Here is a 25,656-nt window from a genome sequence, read left to right on the forward strand (position 1 = left end):
TTTGTGACTATATCTTGTCTTCATAAAGTGGTTACAAGTAAAAATGACATGCATCAGCAGCCTTTCAGAATAAAAATAAAGTTGTTTTCCAAACTGCTTCCCTCATACTAAAACACAGTTTGAGAGCAGTGTAGTTTTCAGTTTGCATGGTAGAGATGCAGTAACCAATTGGAAGGCAGTTGCTGCCAGGAACATTTGGTGTCAATTACAGCAGTGCTGGAGAAAAAAAAAATAATAACAAAAAAAATTTTTTTTTTTTTTTAGATTAACGTTTTTCTTGGGTTTGTCAGAAGTGAGGATTTCCTGCATTTTCTGTTCTGTCAAAAGGTAGTTTGTCCTAGCAAAATGTCAAGATGTCTTTATCTAAGTAATTGCCCCACTTGCATTCTCAGCAGACCAGAAAGTTACTATTTTCATGAGTAATAATGAGCATACTAGAATGTGATTATTAAATGCAGACATCTGAGGGACAGAAATTGTAAAAAAAAATGGAGGACAATTTTCCACTTACACTTATTTAAATGGCTGACACTATTATTCCTGGAACTGTCCCATGACTGCTGCTATTGGTGGCCACATACCTCAGAGCCCAGGTCTGTCTTTGTGCCATGAGTAACTTAGCCCAGGAGTGTTCCTGCTGATTTCATTCCCTATCCTTCCAACATAGCTATGGGACAGGATCAGGCCCTTATGATCTAACAAAAAAGCTCTCACAGTGGATAAGTAGAGGTGTTTCACTTTTCTTAAAAGCATTTCTTAGGCCATAATAAAATATACATGGACTGTAGTTTTCAGTTCATAAAGAAAACTAGTGCTTTCTGGGTTGAAAAAGTTGCCTCCAATGAATAATAATGTCCTCGCTTGTGGCTTCAGGATTTAAACTCATAGGTTTTCACCTTTTTCAATCCCATAGAGCAAGGCCCTTCCTCATAAACTAAAGCTCCAGCCCACATCAGTTTTATTACATACCTTTAAAATGTCATTTTAGGCTAAAAATGTGCTAAATTAATTTTAAGTATGTTCTACCAATCATAAAAAGAAAATTATATATAGACCTCCACAGACAATGTTGAGTACAGAAATTGTGTCATGTTGGGAAAGAAAACAGCCATAGCTGTTCGTAGACTGCTGGTGAACCAACAGTGAGTCAATCAAAATATTCTTGGTTCCTCCAAAGAAAACCAGTATTTTTTCTTTCCCTCTACATTTGTGCCCCTAGCACACGGAGACCACTTGGCTGGGTGTCTAGCCGCAACGATCACACTTGGCTTCTGAGCACACTGGGTCACCCGTTTTACGGCTGGAAAGGCACCTCCTGGCATCAACTGGGGGACAAGAGGGTGTCACTGGGAGTTACGAGGGAAGCACAGATTTCCCTGCAAAGATGAAGTCTATTGCCTGGCATTAGCAAACTCCAAGAAGACAACAACTCATTGGTGGGGGGGAAGAAAAAAACCTGCTTGCTTGAGCTGGCACAGCCTCTTGTGTGTAAGTTTTGCAATCTTGTATCTCACCAGAGCTATAAAAGGAGGCCCAGAATGTGATCTCATTTCCACCACATCTGGAATGATTCCACTGGAGTCACTAAAATCACTCTTGGTCCTCCAAAACAACAGGCTGCAATTACTTTAAAAACTGTTAGCCACCAGAAAGGGTGGTAGGAATTCTCCTTTTCTAGGGCTAAAATATGCAAACCCATGTCCCACACATTAGACTTCTACCTACTTTAGCAGGGCACTAGCTTTTGGAGTTGCTATAGATCCCTATTTCACTGCATTGAAATCCAGACAATTCCATTTTTAACTTCATGGGTTGACTGCAAAGTACAAAGTTGCTGAAGCTTTTAGCTCTTGCTTCTAGACGTAAGGGGCTCAATATTAATGTAAAGCTTTATTAGGCATGAAAAGCTACTGAAAGTAACTTGCATTTTTTCCTTCCCTCTCAGACAATATATTTGGGTCCCACAGCAACGAGGATAACTTGACTTTATAAGTACAGTGTGATAAAAATTGCTGCAAAGCATATTTTTTTCCAGAAGTCCCTAAAATTTTCATTAGAAGAAAATACAATTTTCTGTAATTCTGTTAGCCCTGATTATCAGGATTTCCACTACTTTTAAAAGTAATTGCTGCTTTCATCTGGGAGGATAGCTGATGGGATACATTCTGTCACAGTAAAACTAGTATTACAATTCAAATGGCATTCCAGTTTGGTACCTTACTGGCACAAATCAAGGACCAGTACAACTCATCATACAGCCATCTCAAACTAAAGGCCAATAGTACACCACCATTATTCACACTTACATGTTTATGTCTGTTTCTAGAAAAATTTAACATATTTCTCTGCACGAGACACATTTCTTGGTCTAATTAACATCCTTTTAATCTTTCCTTCTCTATTCAACATTTTATCCAAAGATACGTGAAAAAAAAATTATTCTTTAATGTCTAATAAAAGTAAAGGTGTTAATTCAATTTATACACAAGAATATTAAAATGGAAGGGAACTGACATGACAATTTGTCTATTCACCCACTGCCAAGATTGTTTCTAATTTTAATTTCGTGAAACCTGGGAAAGATGTTGTTAGCACTTCCCTGTCTCCTTCTCCTACCATTATTGCAGAAGAGTTGACATAGTCTCACTTTATTTATTTAATTCAAAGACCTCTCCACCTTCCTTTGGCTCAGTTTTTTTCTTTTTTTCTCCTCCCACCCATTCCCAGTCATAAAGCTTTCTGTAAATTATAGTAAGCTTCACAGCTCTGTGAGTTTAAAAAAACCTCTCATAAAATAAAGCCTTTTTTTTTTTAAATCAGAACACATGCAGGGTGCTTAAGAGAGATGTGAAAATGCTCTCATTTGACTACCATCATTTGAGGACAATTTTTGGCAGCAGACGAAATTCATAAAGAACACAAGGAATAAATTAGCAGGTCATCAACATCTTTGCGGCCACAGAACATAAGGACAAAAATTATAAGGAATAGTTAGATTAGGTGAATCAATGGATAAATTTGATATAAAAAAAGACAAGAGGGTCACTGTTTGTTTGATCCCCCTGATATTATTAAGCCAAATTGGGGGTTTTTCCATATATATATATTTTTTTTTTTTTTTTTTTTACATCTCCTAACTTTCAGTGCCTCGTTGCCAAGTGCCTGCCTTGGGTCTCCCAGAGCCTGCTCTCAGAGTTGAATATTTACAGTTCCAAATAAAGTGTTAAAGCACAGTCTCACAGTCAGGTTCAATATAGCTCAGTCACCCAAAGTATGGCACCCAACGTTAGCGAAAACATTTGGAAATAATGGTCCACTACAGCACACTGTGTGAGAGAGAGAATAGTATGAAATTTGTACCTCACAATGACTGTATATGTAAAGTAAGTATTTTACAAGCCTTGTTATATCAGATTACTTAGAAATGTGCGGGATTTGTCCCTTCTTTGAGTAGAAAGTAATGTTTCCTGTTTTCAGCTGTCTTACTGTTACCAGATCTATTGCTGTTGCTGCAGAAACAAAGTGAATACATCAACAAATCAACAAGGAAAGATTTATTTTTCTTAATAAGTTAAATGAATAGAAAATGACCCATCTACAGTGGTCTCATGCCTAAACTGGGAGTTAAAAACATCTAAATAATAGGAGTATAACACCTTGCTGATATAATTTAAGCATTCAGAAATTCACCATATGCTTGACATATGCTAAAGGTCACAGGCAGCCAATGGCAAAACATAAGAGAGTTTCTAAATGTTATAAATAATAATCTTCCAGCTAAAAAGGCACTGAGCCCAACACGTAATAGATTTTAACACTGGAAGGACCTAAACTATGATTATCTTCTAGTCTGATCTTCTGCAGTATTTGGACTGGTTGTAACCGATTACGCTGTTTTCCATATATCATCCACCCTCAGATAAACCGTCATCCCCTGAAAGAACAGTATGCAGATAACGTACAAGTTAATGCAGAAAGCATCTGGCTCCAGCCAGTAGGCAAGAGCTATGGCAGATTCCTTCCCTCTCAGCCCTCACCATAGGACCCTTTTCTCCATCCCACAACCCCATCTCCCACATGCCCTTCCCTTAGCCCTTCACTCCTGACACTTACGGGTCGATAACTCGGTTCGGCGTGGAGAGCTGTGATGGCTGCTGGAGGCATGAGGGAGCCACAACCATGGAAAGAGAGAGAAGAGCCATGGAGAGGATGGGGGAAGGCAGCACCAAACACCAACTGGGACAGCAGGACATAGAAACGGGAAAGGCTTGTCCTCACAAGGCAACGCATGGCATCTAGGAAAAAGTCACATTAACTTTTATTTTCATGGTTTGATGGCTCACTCTCCTCGTTGGGGTCAGGTTGGCACATGAAAGGAAACTGGAATTAAAAATCTCCTTGTTATTGTCACGTACATAATAACTTGTGCTGCAGAGCGTTTCCTAAGTATGTTAAGTACATAAATATGTGTGATCAAGTTTATTTATATAAGCAAATGTCTATAAATATTGGAATTTCACATAAAATGTCAAAAGTTCATATTTCCATAATAAAGTAAGTAATTCCAAAATGAGCCTTGATTTACTGTGCTTTTGTGTGTAATAGTCTTCAGCACTTGAACCCATGTTCTCTCTTGGCTCATTTTTTCCACAGTAATATTCTAGTTTCCCCCCCATTTTCTTATTTTATCCTTTCCATACCCACAGGTTGTTCTCTTTATTAATTAAAAACACAACCAGAGTTAACATATACTAGTCAGCTGAATAATACAGCTTTTAGGCTGATTAGCCCATGAGCCCAGTCAGACATGAGAGCTCCTGAGCTCAGACTTTAGGAAGGAAGAAGAAGAAAAGGCAGGGGACACTAACTTAAAGCTCTCTCCTTCACCTACTTGTAAATACAATTTTTTTTCCTGATAACTTTCTACCACTTTAAATGTTTGTAAAACTGCCAAACAGGTCATAGACAGATAGAGCCCAACAGCATAGTAACATCAGCTTTGTTTCCTCTAGCTCTCAGGTTTTGCCCAGTACAAAGGTACTTTCTTTTTTTTCCCCCCTTTTTTTATTTTTTTTTAATCTTTACAATGCACATCAGCCTTCCAGTCAGCAAAAAACCATTTTGGCATGCACTTTGTTCTTCATTTTGATTTAGCTCATCCTTATTTGATACAGTACCAAAGCCGATTCCTAAAGTTACATTACAGCTGCAGGATATGACTCCTTGTATGATTAAAGTTTGGATCTCATGAAATGGGACTAATTGCATTAGGAAAAGGTATGTATGCATACCACAAAATATTTTTCTGTAGGCTGTATTATGCTTTATTAAAGCAAGAGCTGGGAATAGACACAAAAATTCAAGTCCGACTTTGGCAACTGAATCAGTAAACTAAAAGTTAGGAAGGGAAGAGATATGGAAATGTTATAGCTACTGAAGATTAGTTTAACACTTAAGAGGAAAGATACGTGGTTAGTCTTTGACATGAAAGTCATTCACTGTGCGGGTTCCAGCTCCTCAATACACCGTTAGTAACACTGTTCATTTTATTGATCAACAGATTATTGTTAGATTACTAGAAACCTGGCCTTGGGCTGATATAACAAAGCATATTATTGCCTTTCTTGCAATCCAATGTTAGTCCATAAGCCAATGGACTTGTCATTGGTGGCAACGGCTACCAAGTAAATGGCGTTTTCCTATTTCAGCCTCTGGCAGTTACAGGCAAAATATTCTTGGGTAGAGCAGTGCACACGAGGTTTTTGTGCTGCTTTGAGAAAAAAAGACCTGGCCATTTGAAATCCTTACAGTTCCAAGGCTTCCTTAGGATGCAAATGCTTATCTCTTACTTCATAAGAGATGTAGCTTCTCTTAACGGAATATTTCAGTTGTAGATGGATCTGTCACTTCCCGTTATGTTTTGGTGGAAGACCACTTCATTACATTAAACAGGAAAGTTATATAAAAACTTTCAAGTATTATTTTTTTCTTCACAGAAAAAAAGGCTATTTACCAAATTTGAAAATCGTACAGGCATTTCTTGATTTTTGAGCTATTTTAGCTATTTTGAAGTTAGAAAGGGAATCTTCTAAGCTTAAAGGGAATGCATTTTTCAGTAAGGAGAAATAAACAAGATGAAACAGGAAACATCCAATCTTTTCTTCCCAAAACTTCTAAAAATTGTTAGGAATTTTTTATATCTTTGCATTATTTCCAGTAAATTTATTAAACAATATTTTTATCCTTGCATCCAAATTGCAAGTGAGCTAATATCTAAAATAACCTTCTAGCATTCTAGAAGAAAGATTTTCAAAAGAGATTGCTCATCTGCAGTTCAATTGTCTTTAATTATAGCCCAGAATAAGAGATAACAATTTCTTGCTCCCTCCCTCCTTTTATGGGAAGACAGACTGAATTACTTACAGTTACACTTAGCAAAATAATTGGGTCATTAAAGCAGAACTGGGCCACCTGCATACAAACACTGAGATTAAAAAAAAAACAAAAACAACAAAACAAAACTAACCCATACCCATTTGGCTGTCATCTAGCACTGAAAATGTCTGAAATCATCACTCACAGTCATGTTTGACCATGAAATCACTGTAACAGCTTGACATCTGCCCAGCCTCTGTGGGTTGACCTTTATCCACTAGATACCCAACAGATACTCAAAAGACATTTTTCATACTATAATGACAGGATGCAACCATCCACAAATAAAATTTCTCACTGATGTTGCTACACCACAAGTGTTATGCCATCTCTTGGGAAGGTGGATGTCTCAGCTCATACTTTCAGAGCTATCAGAGGCTCAGGGTAGAAGGGAGGGAGCAAGAGGGCTGGTGTGAAGGATGCAAAGGAGTATCTCTGGGTACTCTTGTTGATTATTTACTCTGTTGTGGTAAATCACAGAGAAAAAGAAAGCATTCAGCTGGGATGGGTAAGACCTAGCATTATCTCAAAGCCTATTTCCATACCCTATCCAAAACCAGCTGGATGCTAAACTCAGAAACAGGCTTCAGAACAAGAACAGGAACATAACCTTCCCATCCCAAAGTGGATGCCGCAGCCATCAGGCTGCAGAGCTATGCTCCCTGTTGAACGCACTTGCACAGAGATGCATACCCTTCTATGTTCAAATAAAAAATGGGGACCAATAGGGACTCCACTCTTTAACAATTAAATAAATACATAAAATCATATTTAACAGAATTCTAACTTTTGACAGAGTTCTATGTGTCTGAACCTTAAGTGAAAGATTCAGGGTCTTTGTAAGTGAACTGAAATACCTTCACAGAGCCCAAGCACCAAAGAAACCACAGGGGTGTACATCTACTTATCCAGCATCCCACCAACAAGACAAAGTGATACAGCTCTCAGATCCTGGCATGCTTTCTCCAGAGCACGCTCTCAGGCCCTTGCTTTGGCTGATCATTGCCCCGAGAGCTCCCCCCTGCAATGACACCCTGCGCCCCAAGAACCTCCTTACAGAGCTCCAAAGTCCCTTGGTCAGTTGGCTTTTAATTAACATGCTGAGGGCTCCCAGTTGCTTTGGCTGGTGAATAGGTGAAGTGGGCTTATGAATCCCCAGCCATCTTTGCTTTCTCTTCAGCCACTAACTCTGTCATTCATCTGGGAAAGAAATAAAAAAGGTAGTCTCTGTCATCCAGTAAGATCCAAGCTACTTTTCAAAACATAAAACCATTCTTTAAAAGAAATCCCATGTTAGAGTTCCCCAGAATGTGTCAGAACTGCATTTCACATCATAGGCAAAATGTTTTTTATTTACTCTGCTAGTAGTGCATTTACCTAGCTGCCCACAAGGAATAACTGTCTCACACATCCACTGGGATAACTACTTACATATGGCTTTTTGATTATTTCAGTGAGGCATATGCTTTTGAAGGATTACTGTTTAGTGATTAAACTTTTTTTCTACTTGACATTTTTGCATGAATTCAACTGGGCTAGGAATTTATCATAACAAGCAGTAGCTATCCAGACTCTTTAGTTGATTCTTTGTCTATTTACTTTTAAAGATCACTGTTATATTTGATTTAGTCTAAGTAAACATGTGTGTCCCCCCAGTTTTTATTTTACTTCTCAGAAGTAAATTAAAAGAGAGTAATTCAACATTTTCTGGTGGTCTTCCAGAAAACGGGCATCTTTTCATCATCCAAAGTGAAAGAGAAAAAAAAAAAAGAAAGAAGCTAATTCTAATTATATTTTGAGTACCTTCTCCCCACCCCCATTCTGATATTTAGGTGGAGTTTTTATTGCTCCTCTTTTCTACAAATTAGAGTAAGTGCTTTAGCAGCACAATCAACCTCGTCTATTATGGAAAGTGGTCTGGAACACCGCCAATTTGATACTTCATTATAAAAGCAAAAAGACTTGTACAAATACTTTCTCCTCATGAATTCTGCAAATTAAACTCGCATCAGCCTTTTAATACTAAATCCTATTTATTTTTCAATGTAACTTGTTTATGCTGAATACAGGCTGCATTTTGGCACTACTTCTCTATTTTGTTTCATTTCATCACATATGTCACAAGTAATCATCCAAAGCTATGAAATGGTCAAAGACAGATTACTGAACAATTTAAACAGTGGCTTTTAATACTGAGACAAATCAAACTGTCTTGTAAACCACTACATTCAGTGAAGAATTGCATGGGATAAACTCCAGCAGTCAATAAACTATAATGGAATTAAAACCTATTGAAAATGCACCACTCTTGTTTTGGTCTTATTTTTTAATCTTTCTAACTACCATGTCCAGTGCTATCTGTACTACCATGGATTAGATATGTGAGGAGCAGCCAGAGTTTTAACGGAATCATTAGACATTTTTCAGGCTGGAAATGTGGTTATATGTAATTTATTCTTCTTCATCTGTGTACTTTCATTTTTTCTCATGTTAAAAACAGTATAGGACGAAATCAAATTTTTAGTGGCATTCCTCAAAGAAAATGTGCTATTGCCTTAACTTTGCCCACCGAGGAGGCTTGCTGTCCCACAAAGATCTTCCTAATTGACTCCCTTTTAAGCTGCCAATTACAGCACAGTTATTTCCTGAAGATAATTGATCAGAGCACAAAATCTCCATGAAGCGCTGTAACAATTCTTCAGATTTGCATGGGAAATGTCTGTCAGCTGCGAGGCTCAGGTAATTGCACTATTATCTCCCAAAAGTAGACAAAGCACATCTTTACTTTTCAGTTAAATCCGTACAACCTTTTTTTAAAAAACAGCTGTATTCAGAGTCGCACACACGCAGCACTCTCTCTGTACTGCTCTCTCCAGCAGTCCACTGATGTAAAAAAACCTGGAGATTTGTTACTAGAAATAATACTGTACATGTCCTTTCATGAAAGTAAATGTGTACATAAGATCTCAGATTATCTTTTCCACTACTCAACACCCATCATATTGTAATCTGTTTTCACCTTCATCATTATCAAAACTAATTTCTTACAAAAATGCAGATATTACAGGTGTTTCAAATAGATCCTTCAGTATATCAGGTCTGAGTTTGTTTTAAATGGAAGATCTTTTTTTCTTCATCTTATGTGTATTCTAACAATTAATGTATGTTCAAAGACATTACTTGAAACTTTTGCTTGTTTGCCACTGATCTAAATCACTGTATGTATTTATTTTTGAAAGCTTCTTACAAGTTTTTAATCCTCAGAAATCCTCTTGACAGCAATGATGTGATGGGAGGCAACCGTAATGATCTCTGTCTTCCACAAAGCAATTAGTTACTCAACTTGAAGAAGGATTTTTTTATTCCAAAGCGATCAGTATACCATGGCCCAGTGGGCTACTGTTGTTTACATAGTTTAATAAAATTCAAATCCATAATGTATCAGTATCTCTTTTTTCTTTTACCCTAAGGTAACCCAGTTCCACTGAGGCTGGGGGAATCATCCTTGATGTGCAGTACTGTTGTGACAGTGCTGCTCTAACCCTGCATTATGCGTGAGATTTATTAGCAATACAATTTTTTATTCAATCTCTTCAAACATTTCACAATCGTTAACTATGTTTTCTATTCAAATAACTCTTTGCAAGGAAGTTTGAATGTGCCAGGGGTCAGGGTTTTCAGCTAGCAAAAAAGAGAGCAGATCTGCTGAAGCATGAGGGAGCCACATCTACTTATTCAACTGAAGATGTGCCTTCTTCATGGCTACTCTCATTTTCCTGACACTCTCTGTCACTTGATTGTGAAAGCACTTCAAGTTTCATGAAAAGATATCATGCTTTTACTTCACACATTCAAATTATACTCAAGATCTAGCTCAAGTACTACTTTGCCTTTAAACCACCTTGCCAGATGAATATTTTGGTGGACATTACACATTAGTTATCAGAAATCTCTGGGTTTGTTTCCTAAACTAGAGAATTATCTGTGAGCGGTTGATTCTGCATCATCAATTCATGCCCTATTTGTTTCTTGCATTTGTCACTGTGATCTTTCTTAATTACTCTTCCAATTCTGGATTTTTTATTTGGGAAGATTACTGAACTAGTAATCTAATCTAGATTTGTTTTATTTCCATTCTATATACACTTTCTTCTGCTATTTAAAAATAGAGGCATTTTCAGGAAGAGTTGTAGGGGGTTTATCCTTATGACACCTAGCTTATCGAAGTCAGTTCTGTTGATAGCCAGGTCTTTGAACAATTAGTTCCCTTTTGCCACACCACAACTACCAGAAAAAAAGTTCCCACTGTATAAATTCAACTAAAGCTCATTTTACTGCTGAACAGCTGGTTTAGAATGTAACTCTTTTATGAAGTGAATGGTGGTTTATGTTATATAGCATTAAATAATGGGCTTATGTTACGTCAAATGCATGGATTAAAAACCTAGGTACAAAACTCATTTGATGTGCAAGAAATCTTGGAAATCATATGTAAGGTGAAGTATGCTTGTTTCTAGTTGAGAAGGCTTCAAATACACAGTGATATTCTAGCTTCAACAAAGCTCTTCTCTTAGCATCTAATATTTACAACAAGCAGCATGCTGTGTATTCAAAGAATGTAAACTTTAAGATGCAACTACAAATATTTACTATAGATTAGATACATAAAGAGAATGGTCTAGACATTTTTTTTTTTACAAAATCCTCTGTTTGTATAGCCAGTAACAACACAGGGCACAAGTATATTTTCACAAATAATGTCACAGTTGCTGTCACTGCTTCTTCACTACTGTGACACAGTAGTTTCTCACTGATACCACAAAGTTGTATATAATGCAGCCTAGCAAGTGAGAGCTGCAACTTTTTGTGACCATACTAGCATACAACATCAGTAAATACATATGGCGTGATTCTCACCTCAGTTGCTCTGAGTTTTGGGGGGATTAACTCACAATGCCATTATGTCAGTATACAGGTGACTTGCTGAAGCAAAGAAGTAGAAGGATGCCCATAGCGGTGTGAGAACCGTGCCTATGAAACAGAAATAATAACATGGACCATGGATAAATAAGAGGAGAGCAGGAAGACAGTACACCAGCTAGCAGAGTTGGTGGGGCACTCAGAGTGCACTGCTCTATCACATAAAGCACTACACCCACCATCTCATTTCCTGAATTCCTGCGGTAGGATAAGACTCTGGGAGTAACATCATGTTCAGTTGGCACATGTGCCCTGTCATCTTGGATCAATGATTACTTGGGTCAGGGACGTTGTGCAAACTCACCACAGCTCTCTTCTTGCCCAGGTTTTCTCCCCAGGGATCTGGACCATTATGAAGGGTGCCATGAAGCGTTGGGGGTGGTCTTACCCTGACCCAGGTCTGGGATGTGCACCTACAGCCTTGGTCTCTGCTGGGCTTGTCACTAATGAACAAAAAAAGATGAAGGAAATGAAGGAAAGCGTCCTGGGTGCCACAGTTTAGACATAACCCCTTTGAGACAATACACAGGGCTGTTACTTCAAAAGGTACTACACTGGACCTGGTAGCAACATACCCAAACATCCTAATGTTCATAAGACACAGAGGGAATTATTGAGAACTCATTTACCCTGACTTTCATGACTTCCAGCCTTTCCTGGCACCCTTTGCTTCCATTGATAAGCTTCAGCTGTAGTGCAATAAAAGCTTCAAGCTCAAGAAAAATGATGCTGCTCTTGCAAGTTCTATTGCCCAAGTATGAACTGTAGTAAAACAGAAAAGGGGAAGAGAGGAGCAGGAAAATTTATACAGTATTGTAGAAATTCTCTTATTAATAGGATTGTTCCTGCCAAATGACACCACCTTCCATTTCCAAAAGCTGTTTACAGCCATTTCCAAACCTATTTAATGGATTTATTTTTTTTATCATGTCTACAATTACACTGCTCTTGCTAAATGGAAAGTCTGATTTTAAACATCTCCTGCTTTCATTTAGTGAAATGTCTCATTTGTATAATCCAACTGCTTCTGTTCCTTGGGAAGTATCCTGTTGTGTTTTGGGTTTGTTTTTAATTTAATGGGTTTATCTTTCGGACTGCTTCAAGGTCTATGCTTTTTCAGGGAAGATTGGGGGAAAGACAAGAGGAGAAGAGGAATCTCCAATGACAGTTCATCCCTTTCTAAAATGTTTTCTGAGTGAAGGTAATACAGCCTCTAAAAGGTGTCTCTCACCTTTGAGTAAAGAGCAATCTTTGATAAATACCTTAAACAAAATATCCCAGTTTCAGTGTTAAAAATATACGAAATGCACCACAAACTAAAGCAATACTATGACTCTCGACTTGAGAGAAAAGATTCATCCTTATGAAGCAAATATAGCTCTTAAATCCCATTTACACCTTAACGTTTGAGGATTTAGTAAAAGCTGCATTTCCTGGGTGATAATTTTTTCTTAGGCTACAACCTTATAATACACTATTTTTCCAGTAGAATTCACATAACAGAGATACTTTGACATAAAATGTAAAGTTCCTTTTATCAATGGAATAATGACTATTCCATAAATTATTTCAGTCCAATTGCAGTGCAACAGTTGTACTCCACAGCTGATCAAGCAGGACATGCTGCTTTAAAAAAAAAACAACAGTAAAGCTTTTTATCTTGCATTCTAAAAATATACTGACTGCTTTCGTAGACCGGAAAACAAAAGTACTCCCTTCAAATTCCAACCACAATTTAGAAGGGTGCAAAAGAGCAAAATGGAGTCCCATTTAAAAAACCACATATCTTTGAAGTCTGTGAAGAATTTCCTTATTCTAGAGATTTTAAACACAGTGCCAGCAGTCATCCCTTGTACAGCTACTTCTCTGAAGTAGCTCCAGTTCCAGTAGAACTAACTTCCTCCATATATCTCTACCTGAAAAGTCTGATGAGGCTGTCACCAGAAAACCTCAGGAGCCAAGGGTCCAGATCCTCAAAGATGGATCAGAGGGAGTGAGACACCTTAACATAAATTGGGTGCTTTTGCAGATCTGTGTCTAAATTGTTTATTATTTCTAGTGACACATATAAGTAGTATTGTGAAAATGTCAAAGAAATTGTAAAGGAAAACCATCACACTGATTTGAAAACTACCTATTTGGAGTCACCATTTACAGCACTCAGTGCTCACGCTATGCAAAAACCTCTCTGGAGCATGACTGAAATAGTCTATTAAATCAGGTTCAGTGATCTGCAATGTTTTTAGCATGGATCCATTCATCAAATAAAAAAATCAGGTTTAAATTCCTGTATATGAGCCCAAGGCTAAATTTCTCAACTTTGGTAGCTGGTCACAGCATTAAGCAGGTAGAAGACAGGTGGAATTAATTCAGGTCAGGAGTTAATACTCTGTATGCATAATTGCGTCTAGAAAGGAGAGAGGAACTCAACTACAGTTGTAGAAGAGAAAATTCTGTCCCAGACTGCCAACACCTTACATCCTACCTACGTACACTGCATTGTTTCCTATGGATGACGTTCCATCTCTAATTCAGCATCATTCAGCACATGAAGAACATGCTGGTTTTAAATCACCACAGCAGTTTCAAATTGAATTTGTCACCTACAGCAATGATAGTAATATTCATTTGTAAACAATTTGAATTCCACCATACTAGAACATACAGTTCAAAAAGCTCAGCAGACAGTAAAAAAACCCAAACAAACACACACAGGTCTGTATAGGAGGCAGGCATGTTGTGTGCCATGCTTTCTTTACAGGTTGTTGCAAAGGAGCGTACAAAAGACTACTACAGTGTCTCCCACCATCCCGAGGGAACAAGCCTCTACAGGAGCAGCTGCAACAGACAAAACAAGTACAGCGGAAGCCTCGGAAACATTCTTCCAACTCCCATCCTTTTTGGAAGGGCTAAAAAGACAACTCCTGTCTCCCACCCCTTTAAGTTACAAGTTAATTTCAGGGAAAAAAAAAAAAAAAAGAATTCTGAAGAGCTTTCCCATCTGCCTTGTGTAATTTAATTTTCACTTCAGATGTAAAGGACCTATAGCCAAACTCCACACTTGTTTACAGCAGTGTATTCCCGTATTTACTCAGTTATAACTAAATCAAAGTTTTCTGCCCCAGCATTCTGTTTACCTGACTCACTTGGCTCCTTTTACAGTGCCTTTAGTGACACATCCAAACATTTTGTGGTTGGTAGCTGTCGTCTCCTAATCTTTAGTGACAGCTCAGCTTGATCTGTGGTGTCTTCTAGGCTTGGATAGAAAACAGAAAACAAAATAACTTTTTTTCTCCTTTTCATCGTCATTTTTCCTCATTTTTTTACTGAAGGTTCTTCTCAACAATGGTTTTCTGGTTTTCACTTTTAATGACTGTGTTTTCAAACTCTGAATTTTAACTGCTCCTCCCCATGGCCTGAAATGTTTCTCAGCATTTACACATGCTTAGGGAAAAGTTATCTAGTGCTAAAGACTTTAAATAAATTATTTTTCTATATTTATCAAAGATGCCTGATGTAGTAAAATTGCTGTAAAAAGAAACAAGTAATTTTTTCCCCTCATTTTGCCTCACCCCCTTGGCTTTCATTTTGGAAGGGAAAGACAGCTAAAGACAAGAGCTCAACACTGAAGGAAAAGCACGATGAAGAACACTCTCGAAAGATGGTCTGCAAGACAGACCCCCAGTAGTTTTGAACAGCTCTGGTCACTTGTACTCATACAACTGAGAAGAAAGGAAGAATTTATCAAGCCGACACTAGCCTCCTTGCTCTGAGTGCAGAGACCTATCAATTTCTGTCTCTTGGCTAGTCTTTGTAATAAATATAGGCTTGGTGTGTAATGAAAACCAGCTGAGTGTTTCTCAAGGTACAGATGCTTTCTTTTCTTCTGATTCCAGCTAAGATTGTTCTTACTCTTCATAATCTCTCACAGCTGCCAAAAATCCATCTTATCATTGCATGAGGTGAAGTTTCCATTAACAGCTATTATGGTAGCACAGGTCAGGCGTCCAGTGTCAAATGAGCTGTTAAAGAGAAACACTGTGCTAGAAAATGCTGTACTAGAGAGAAAAACTCAACTGAGGTGTGTTTTATTATTAATTTGAATAGTTTTTATGTGCAGATGTGGCTGTGCTGTGGTGCTGACAGACTGATTTCTGATGTCCTGGAAAAAGCAAAGGAAATTTGGGGTGTGGAGGAAGCGGGAATATACAACCACTTGGCTGATTGAAGAAAAATTTTAATAGTTTTGATGATGCTCGGTTTTCAGGATGTCAGCCAAGCAGACTGACTGCCCCTTCAGGTTGGAGGGCTCTAATGAAAGAAGCTCTGACCGTAAACACCACTTGAAATTTTAACAATCACATTGCTGCAGGTGAGGTGCCTGACTCCCAGTCAACACAGGGGAATAAAATAAAATCAATAATAATAATAGTCCCAGGTTTCCAATCACTTAATGGAAAATGAGAAGTGTCCCCCCAAAAGAAACAACTCTATCTCAAATATTTTCATTTTAAAAAGTTCTTCTTCCAGTAAAAGCACCTAAATTGAACACATCCTTTGTTGATAGTGAATGACAGTATTTTAATACTCTTCTAGCATGATGATGGTGTAATTTTCTTTTGGAATTACCTACCTGAAAGTGCCTATTACCTGGAAGACATTTTGAATATTAACGTTGTGTATGTGTCTTTATAACTATCTATATGATAATTGTACCAAAGCTATAATCATACAGGCGTATGCACTGTGCGGGCACCAAATGTTAATTGTCAGTGTGCTACGATCTGAACAAAGAAGTAAGCAGATAAAAAAATTATGTTTAATAAGTTTAGGACTTGTTTTACAAAACCCCCCAATTTTAAAATAATGAAATGCATTCTTATTTGGGGAACTGTTACAAAAATATTAACTGTCATATATATTTTAAAAATTACTTTTGACATTTAAAAACACAAAGAAATTCAATATTTTCTTAAAATACAGGCTACTTTCCAAAGTATCAAACATTAATTCTTTCTACAATACCTCAACATTGCAGGCCCTCCATGTGTTCCGGCACTCAAAGATTCCTACAAGCCCTTTATCACCCATGCTCAAGGGCCTTAAATATACAACTACAAACAAAACTGATCCTAAACTGTCAAATTAATTTGCCTAAGATGGCAAATTAAGAGCACAGAGAAAGCTGCAACTTCCTTGAGCTTCCTCCTTCTTTGTGTGGAGAATAGGCGAGGCACTTTGCTAAAGAGTAATTTACACTATAAGCACTGTGCACAGGCGCAACGTAGCGTGTGGAGCTATTATTTCCCCCTGGCCTGTAATTCTGAATATGTACTCTACCAAACCATGCCAAAGCTATCAGACACCAACACGCTATTGCAATATCTCAGCAACATCCTGCTTAGCGAAGGTCACCCTTCCTCTACCAGAAAGTCACACCTTACAAGATGATGGGTCAGTCTCTATGGAGAATGAGGCTTCTTTTGTCAACCACTAGCATTTTACGTAGCATGGGAAAGAATTTCCCACACCGAGACATGAAGACCCTGCACTGAATTTAGTCCCATGTTATGCAGCTTAAAAAATCCCTACTGTAATTAAGGCGTTACAAAGCTTTTACAAAATTACAAGGAAGTACATTAAAACCCATCTTTTCTGACTGCATCTGCACCTCTGGCAGTAAAACGGAGCAAATCCGGTACCAGGACCAAGGCTCTACCACCAGTACTTGGGGAGCAGCTTATGCTCAAGAGAAAATAGGCAGGTGCTCTCTGCCAATACCATCACCACAGCCACCATGACCCTGGGGTCCCACAGGCACTGGCAGAGACGGACCAGTATGGGCTCTGGAGGATAACTGGGAAGTGAAAGGCATATCTGTAGTATCTTCCCAGAGCCCCACATACCTAACTCTTACTCTGTACCTTCTACAGTGAAGAAAGTCTGAAATAATACAGGAGCAGAAGATGCAGTACTAGGTCGTTTTTTCTACCCTCCTCCCACAAAGGGCACTATGTTGCAAGCAGAGGTGGAAATTTCAGTGCTGAAGAGAAATCATCGCTGAAGTAGACTGCAGCCACTCAGCACAGAGATATACTGTCTCCCTTAGTGCTAAAATTTCAAGAAAGGCATTAAGTCATAGATCTGATTCAAAAGGATGTTGAGTAAAACCCCATCCTTTACATGGATTAATGAAAATATTTTTCATTTCTCTCACCTACACAAAATCTTGTTTTATAGAACATGTGGTTGACCTATAGACACCAAAGCGTTTGGTTGGGGTTTATTTCTTTTCCTAACTGGGAGAAGATTTACATGTATGTCAGGATTTCTGGTAGAAATCTGGTCTCTTTCAACGTATACTGATAATAGGAATACCAGATTAATGGGCATCTCAGTTGAATTAATGGAAACAAGGCATCAAAGTAAAAATGTACAGCACTGAACACAAGAAAAGAAGATATATTCTGCTATTTAGAATTGCACTTTGAGTAACTGTAACAGGTCACTAAGAACATTTCTCAAGATTTTTTTACACTCAAATCAATCTTCTGTAACCCGTGTTCTGATCCTCAATCCTGGGGTTCTCCTTAAATGTAAGACTGGGTTTACACAAGGTTAAAATGGTTCAACAGTTAAAGCAGTAAAAAGGATTTAACAGTTGGACTTGGTCTTCTTAAAGGTCTTTTCTAACCTAAACTATTCTATGATTCTAAAACATCAGCACTTCTACTGTCATCTCAAAATTACAAGTGAAAAAGCAGTAGGTATGCATGCATCTCTGACAAAATAATTTTCAAGGCCCCTGTACTTCAGCATATTTCTGTCTTCCAAGTAAAAAAGGGAAGCCAAACACATCCTGAAGGCAGAACAAGATGGACAAGGATACTTTTTCCAGGGTTGACTGAGGAAGACTGCTACAGCCTTTGCATCAGTTGCTGCTTCTTTAGGGCTGGCAATCTGCTAAACTGCCCTTTAAATCCCAAAAGGATTGAGAGCATTTGGCCAAGCTGCAATCTCTTCTCACTCTCTTTCTCATGCTTACTGTCTTCTTCTTAAAGAAGGGAAGATTTGATCACCCTGCTTCCAAATAGGCAGAGAGAGATTTAGGAAATGCCATCCGAGGTGGAGAGGACCCCTGAGAAACTGTAACACAAAACAGTACTGGATGACACCAAACAGCAACACGAGTATGACAGATCTGAGACAGTAACTGAAATCAAAAAGTAGGGAAAACCAAACTAAAAAAAATTCCATCATCAAGATGTAACTGTAGGCATGAGTGCGACAGGAAGCTGTGGAGATAAAAATGGAAGGTAAAGTTATGTAAGATAAATAAACATCAAAACTAGAGTGGAAATTAATGTTAAAGATGTTTGGCTTTTATCAGCATCACCCTTGATTTAGCTCATGATTCTTTTGCTTACTTAGTATACACATTTCTTTGTGACTACCACCAAACACCAGCGGCTGTAGGTGAAAGACTTTGGGTATGATTTAGTGTGGCAGCTCCTGTATTCTCTCTAGTTTCTCTCTTCCTCACAGTATGAATCCAACACATTCATATGCACTGGAGCAGAAATAACAGTATTTCCAGTTAAAACTGTTACACAAATTAAGTTCTGCTTTGTTGGTTACTATTATGTCAAGAATTTTTTTTTTCTGAGAATTTTTTAATAAAAGTAAGATGTTTCCATCCATGTTCCTTAGCCAAACTTTTGATTTCATTAAAAATTAAAAGTATGAAATTTGTTGAAAAAATTTTTGAATTGAAAAAATATTACCACAGTTGTGGTACAGATGCCTTATCACCACATTACCCTCCCCAATTAGGGTCTTTGATGAAGCAACCTCTCTTCTGTTGCCTTACAATCCCTTCTTCTATTGAAGCACCTGGTGCTTCATGAGAGATGGCTGGGCCCTGGCTGCAGGGGAATAGAGGTGCCTGAAACATCCCATGTAGTTTTCCCTAGTTGTCATATCCACACTTCCAGACAGATTTTTTCATTGAGGTACCTTTGGGTTTCTCTCCACAGATAATTGAATTTCCAAGTAAAACATGAAATGCACAGTTTTATATAAAAAACCCACCAGCTTTGATATATAGTTTTCAACCTGTCCTACTCATTATTATACACTTAGTATTTCCATGTGTGCTGAGGAGATGATATTATACCTGGGTCAATCATATACACGCTGAAATACATAACTGCATCTTGAGCATCTGCAAGATAGTTCTGACAGACCTGGCAAACAACATGGGAGCTTTACCAGATCCTTGTTTCCAAGTTTAGTAACTGGAAAATAAAAGCATCTTGATGCATCAGGGCAATAGAGCAAAACAGTATGTACTGACAGCGGCTGAGCTGGTTTTATTCTTTATATAAGTAGAACGTTGCATGGCTTATTTTTCTGTCAGTGAGCCAGAAGTTCATAGGTAGTGGGGCTAAGTTGATCCAGAGGTTACTGGAAAAGAATTTCACTCACACCGCAGCATGCCCTCTCAGCACAATGCTGGCTCCTTCCAGCATCTACTTTCTTCTCCCCTCCACGTCCTTTACGTTTTTCATTATTACTGTTACATTCAATAAGGTAGCAACATATGTGTTATTTTTTCCCGGTCCAGCAACAGTAAGTGTTAAGTAGACGATAGTTCCAAAATGCAACGTGTATATCATATTTTGTGACTAACACAATCTCCCAATCAGGACATTTTGATCTTCCAGTTATAGCTAGGGACTTTTTCAGGAAATGATCTTTTTACATGCTCTCATAAACTCTCAGAATGTCTGGTTTTGGTTCACTCTGCTAAAGAACACCAATAGTTTCTCTTTGGTTTTCCAGTGTATGTTTATTGAGCTGATAAAGACTGCAAGATGTATTGAAAGAAACACTTGGTTTATTTTATTTTATTTTGGCAGTGATAAGAGAGTGGAATCTATTTTAAAACCAGGAGAAAAATAATTGGCATGTCCCAGTTATATTACATTTTATACATATGCATACATGAATGCATGCACACAGTGATATTAAAAAAAGAAAAAAAATTATGGGTACCTTCCTGACTTGCAGCCAAGCCACATAAATGCTAGCCAGTTCGTGCATTTAATTGTATCAGCATATAATGGTAGACAGATTTTCTTCCCTTCTGGGCTGCAGCATGAGAGGAAGCTTTCATAGGAAACAGGGGAGCGCAAGGTAAGGGGAGCAAAAGACCTCACTTCCATTGTAAAACAGAGATAGATTAAAAAGCATACACATCTAGATGATACACCGAAACACAGTGTCATGCCCTCCGTATAATTTATAGAATACATGCCTGAACTAATAAATGCCTTAGGGAATAGTTAGTGGTGAGTGGAAGCCTTGCTTAAGTGCAGTGGTTACATTAAAATCAGCCTAGACTAGCTCATGTTCTGGTTTAGGTACAGGCAACAAAACAGAAGCTGCAGTTGAAAACTCAGAAAATCTGCTGAACTTTCAGCCCTCTTTGTGTCTGTCTCCTTTTTCACATACACGCAAACACATGCACAAACACACCCCTCAGTAAATTCCAACCAGGAAATAAAGAAAATTGCTTAAAGAAACAGATATTGCTGTCTTGTTACTATGGTCAGCTTTCAGCAGGGTATGCAAAAAAAAATACACTTTATGGCTTTTAAGCTTAAAACTCATGTTAAAGAACAAAAAAGTCTGCAAGGTCTTTATCCGGTACATTGAGTTGAAGGTAAGGTCATTGCTTGCCAGCAGGCTATGACTGACTCTAATTAAACATTTTTATACCACTCATCTGCTGCTGGGGAACATGTCATTAAAACACAGGAAACATTAATCTGCAGATTAATGCTATAAAAAGAAAACTTTTACTCAATCTTTACTTCCAATTAAAAGAAGCTTACAAAACATTAACCCTTAGAATTCTACAATAGCACCACCTAATAACAGCTCCAGGTGGAGGTTTGCCTTTGCTAACTGCCTGTTTCTTCATCTAGTCACACCAGTTTCGCCTCAGTGTATCTGAGCTACATCTACTTACAGCACGTGTACTGATCTGGTCTTTTGCCTGCATCATCACAGATCTTATATTAGGGAATTGAATAAGTGTATTTACTACATTTTGACTATTCGGAACAGATTTCAAATACTTTTCAGAAAAATGGTGGGTGATCTCTCTATAAACCCCTATGTCTTAGGAGCACAGCGTATACTATTATTTATTCATTATTTATCAACCACTGTGGTCCATCTTGAAGCAATTGCATTTCTGTGTGAAGGCATCTCTATGCTAGCTCCATCTGCTTATAAGACCACGCAATTTTTTGGACTCCGTTTTAAGGTAGGGGGGAAGAGGCAAAAGGAGATTTATGGAAAGACGCAGATTTCTATGCTCTTGTCTATTTACCAGCAGTATGCAATTTACTGTTGGTTGTGAGGTGCTATTTAGTCTCTTGAACCTCTAGTTCTCTCATCGAATCCCCCATTTATTCTCTTTCCTTTCTGTAAGGAACGATGTTTAAGATCAAATCTTTTAAAAAGGGATTTATAGCCACCGTGATTAGCAACACTTGATTGAGAAGGTATAACTAGTAACGTTCATTTTGTCTTAATACGCTGCTTAATTTGAGGAGTCCTTTACGTTTTTAGGGCATTTGCTTCCTATCGGTATCTATATATGAATATGTATAGATGAAGAAACAGAATATTTCCATGTTACACTATCTCAGTCTGCACATTTAGAAATTTAGCACACAGTTTCAACAGTAGCATATTATCACTGCTTTTACTTTTCAATCTTTTTTTTTTATATATATATATATATAAATGTCTGTCATCCAGGCCTCAATGTTACACAAGCATTTAGTTAAACTAGTTAAACAAGATCAGATTGTTGCTGGAACCATGTTAGAAGTATTTACAGTAAAACTCATCTGGCTTCCAGTATTGTTCTGAAGCTGAAATTCAGACCAGTCTTGAAAGTTCACAGAGGTTCATTAGCTTATTTGAGCAAAACCTAGGCTCATTTTCAAGTAGGCTTTGGCTCATATTTAGTCCTAGATAAAGGGCACAGTACGATAGTGATAGGATTAAAATGTCTTGAATGCAAAACCTCTGTTCACTGTTATGATGTGGAAGAGAAACATTGTTTTGGTTACCCATTCAACGCTCATCAAATCGGTCACTCACTTTCAGAGGGAGGTTTGCTGCTTATGCTCACCAATACTCACCATGAAGCTAAAGGATTTACACAGTCCGCTAAGAAGAAAATACATATCATGGGCAAATGAAAACATTGCCCGTTATTTAGGAAGTAAAAATGTCTCCTAAGCTGGGAAAAGCAAAGTATATTCTACCTTAACAAGAGACAAAAAGTGAAAATAGCATCCACTAAGTCCTCACATACTTCAGAATTTATTTCATATCATTATCATCACTTAATGGATTTATACATCAGTTGTTTCTTTTTGTCCATTAACCGAATGACCCAGATTTTGCCGCAGATCAGATCCAAACAAAAATCTTTCTAATCATACTGGAATGGAAGACCCTTAATGAAGTTTAAGGATACTCTGTAAACCTGGTTTGTCCTACCATGCCAGATTGCATGTTACTAATCCACAGAGAGTTACAGCTAGTTTGTCAAGATTAAACAAGGGAGGAATGAAAAAGTATTATTACCTCCTCTGAGGATTCAAATCAGTTTTCAGTCTGCTGTGATGACCCTGGCCACCTTCAAGGTTCCCTGGAGAAAAGAATAAAAGGAAATTAATAAATAGGGATTCATAAAGACAGCTGCAGCTCTAAACAACATCTACTGCTCTCTTTTTTCACCCCTTAGTATATTGTGAAGAAAGAATGCCTCATCCATATGAAAATATAATAAAATTCATATGGGTTTTTTATATGGAAAAGGTATGTAATTAGTTATAGTTTAAAATAAAACATGAAGACTGGATGAATGTATGCTCACAGTAAAATAAAAAGCAGCACTTCTTGCCTTTTTTTTTTTTTTTTAGAAAGGCTCTTTTAAAAATCCTAGTAAAACCAGCAGATGGACTAATTTCATTTAAGCTAAAAATAGTACACAGCCAGAGAAAGTTAAATTTGTGTCTCACTTCATAGGGAGTGTCAACCATACATTCAGAGGGATTCACTGTTTTGCTGGCCGCTTGGGATAGGTATCATGCCAGACGGATCGCATCACATCACAGCAATGTACTTTTTCATCCCAGTTCCTCTGGCATCTTTGCCTAGGAATCAAACACATACCTTTACTGCTTAACAAATCATTATCTTTACCATTTAATGCTTAAGAAAAGAGGACCAGAGGTCTCATTTGAATATTGTCCATGCAATTTTTAGCTCACTCCCTGGGTCCACTTTGGACTCTCCCAGCCAGGTCTCTTCAACACAAATGTGGAATACAGGACTCTAATCCTACAGCAATGCAGACTCAAGGAGTCACTACTCTATGACTGGCACTAGAAGCTCTTCCCTAGTTTGTGCTTAAAGATATAAATACAAATGAATGGATTTGTCCAAGACACGGCAGCATTTTCAGGAGGCAAGAAAGGCTTTTAGGAAACAGTCTTGCTCTGTGACCTTTTGGGACATTAGAAAACCTTATGGACGTTTAATCTGTACATCTTCACATATGACCGAGTCCCATTTCCATACATACTGTTTCACTGTACTGCCTCTCTTTTTAAACAGATATGTCATGACATATCAAGAAAATTTCACAAAATTCCAGGTTTCATTGAGGATACTGTGATAAACTGTAAAAATGACTGACCACCAATTTAAAGAAAAGATCTACTCTGTCTAAAAAAGTAGAATCCACTAGTTTTTTGTGTTTCTCCTGCTCAGCTATATGCAATTTTTGTACTTAACCGAAGCATTTTTCTTTCTTTCAGCTCAGTCTGGAAACGATCTTTCCTGATAGTTCATCACAGAGCAACTGTAGCTTTTTTAAAGCATAATTAACATACAAATAAAGAATAAATAACTTGGATTCCTGTTATGTCACTTTACAGATACACTTTGCAACATACCTTCTCTGAAAAAAAATATCCAAGCCCTCAAACAGGATCAGAGAAAAAGCTATTCTGAATCACCGCAGGAAGAAAAACTCTAAACCAAAACACAAAAGCAATGTCCTTCTCTCCTTCCCAAGAGAAAATACAGATCGACTGTACTGGGTTTGCGTGGCAAGATTTTGGGGGGCGGTGGTGAGTACAGGAGTGGCTGCTGTGAGGAGCTGCCAGAAGCTTCCCCCATGTCCAGCAGAGCCGATGCCGGGCGGCTGCGAGAGGGACCCGCCGCTGGCCGAGGCCGAGCCCCGGGGCGATGGTGGCAGCGCCTCTGGGGCAGCGCGTTTAAGAAGGGGGGAAATGGCGCAATGGCAACTTCAGCTGGGGGGAAGAGTGAGACTGTGAGAGCAGCAGCCCCGCAGCCCCCGGGCGGGTGCAGGAGGCCGAGGGGCTCCAGGCCCTGAGCAGATCCCCCCGGCAGCCCCTGGTGCAGCCCCCGGCGGGGCAGGCTGTGCCCCTCAGCCCCGGGGAACTGTCTCCCGTGGGGGGGGCCGCAGGCTGGGGCAGGGCAGGGGGCGAGGGGCACCCACCGAATTCGCCCTGTCCCTGCCCTCCTCAGCTGTGCCAGGGGGAGGTGGGAGAGACATCCAGCATTAAGTTGAGCCCGGGAAGAAGGGAGGGATGGGGGAAAGGTGTTTTTTCTGATTTGAAAGGTCATAATTTCAACTAACTTCCCCAAGCGGAGTCTGTTCTGCCCGTGCGGTAACTGGTGGGCGCTCTCCCTGCCCTTACCCCGACCCACGAGCGTTCCGCTCTGTGTCCCCCCTGCCCGGCTGAGCAGGGCAGGGACAGGCGGCTCCGGTGGGCACCTGGTGTCCGGCCAGAGTCAGCCCACCACACCAACCAACCAAACCAAATTACAGGAGTAGGCATGAGGAGGAAGGGGAAAGGAATAGGGATGGGAAAGGGCAAAGAGAAAGGGGTAGGGGGAAGCAGCAAAGAAGATAAACTTTTTGACAGGTGGTAAAAAATTTCTGAAAACACTGATTTTACCTATAAAAGATAAAGAAAAAATAGAACACGCTCAGAAATGTAGATCTTTCATATTTGTACAAGGTTACAACTTCGGAATAGAATTACATTTTAAATCATAACTATGCAGAATAGATAGTACTGGGTAATCCAATGTGTATTTATAATTTGAAGTATT

General features: G+C 38.6%; 2 long non-coding RNA genes across 2 annotated transcripts; both read right to left on the reverse strand.

Annotated features, from left to right (window-relative positions):
- Positions 1–3,600: 3,600 nt before the first annotated feature.
- Positions 3,601–12,171, reverse strand: LOC121082659. The gene is made up of 4 exons (XR_005826082.1): positions 12,045–12,171; positions 11,720–11,858; positions 11,353–11,466; positions 3,601–4,295 (listed from the first exon to the last, which is right to left on the reverse strand). It is a non-coding gene; the product is annotated as an uncharacterized LOC121082659 (long non-coding RNA).
- Positions 12,172–13,910: 1,739 nt separating this feature from the next.
- On the reverse strand, positions 13,911–23,659 carry LOC121082757. Its single transcript, XR_005826107.1, has 4 exons — positions 23,529–23,659; positions 23,092–23,155; positions 14,553–14,671; positions 13,911–14,018 (listed from the first exon to the last, which is right to left on the reverse strand). It is a non-coding gene; the product is annotated as an uncharacterized LOC121082757 (long non-coding RNA).
- Positions 23,660–25,656: the final 1,997 nt, after the last annotated feature.

Source organism: Falco naumanni, chromosome 1, assembly GCF_017639655.2.
Source record: "Falco naumanni isolate bFalNau1 chromosome 1, bFalNau1.pat, whole genome shotgun sequence".
NCBI lineage: Eukaryota > Metazoa > Chordata > Aves > Falconiformes > Falconidae > Falco > Falco naumanni.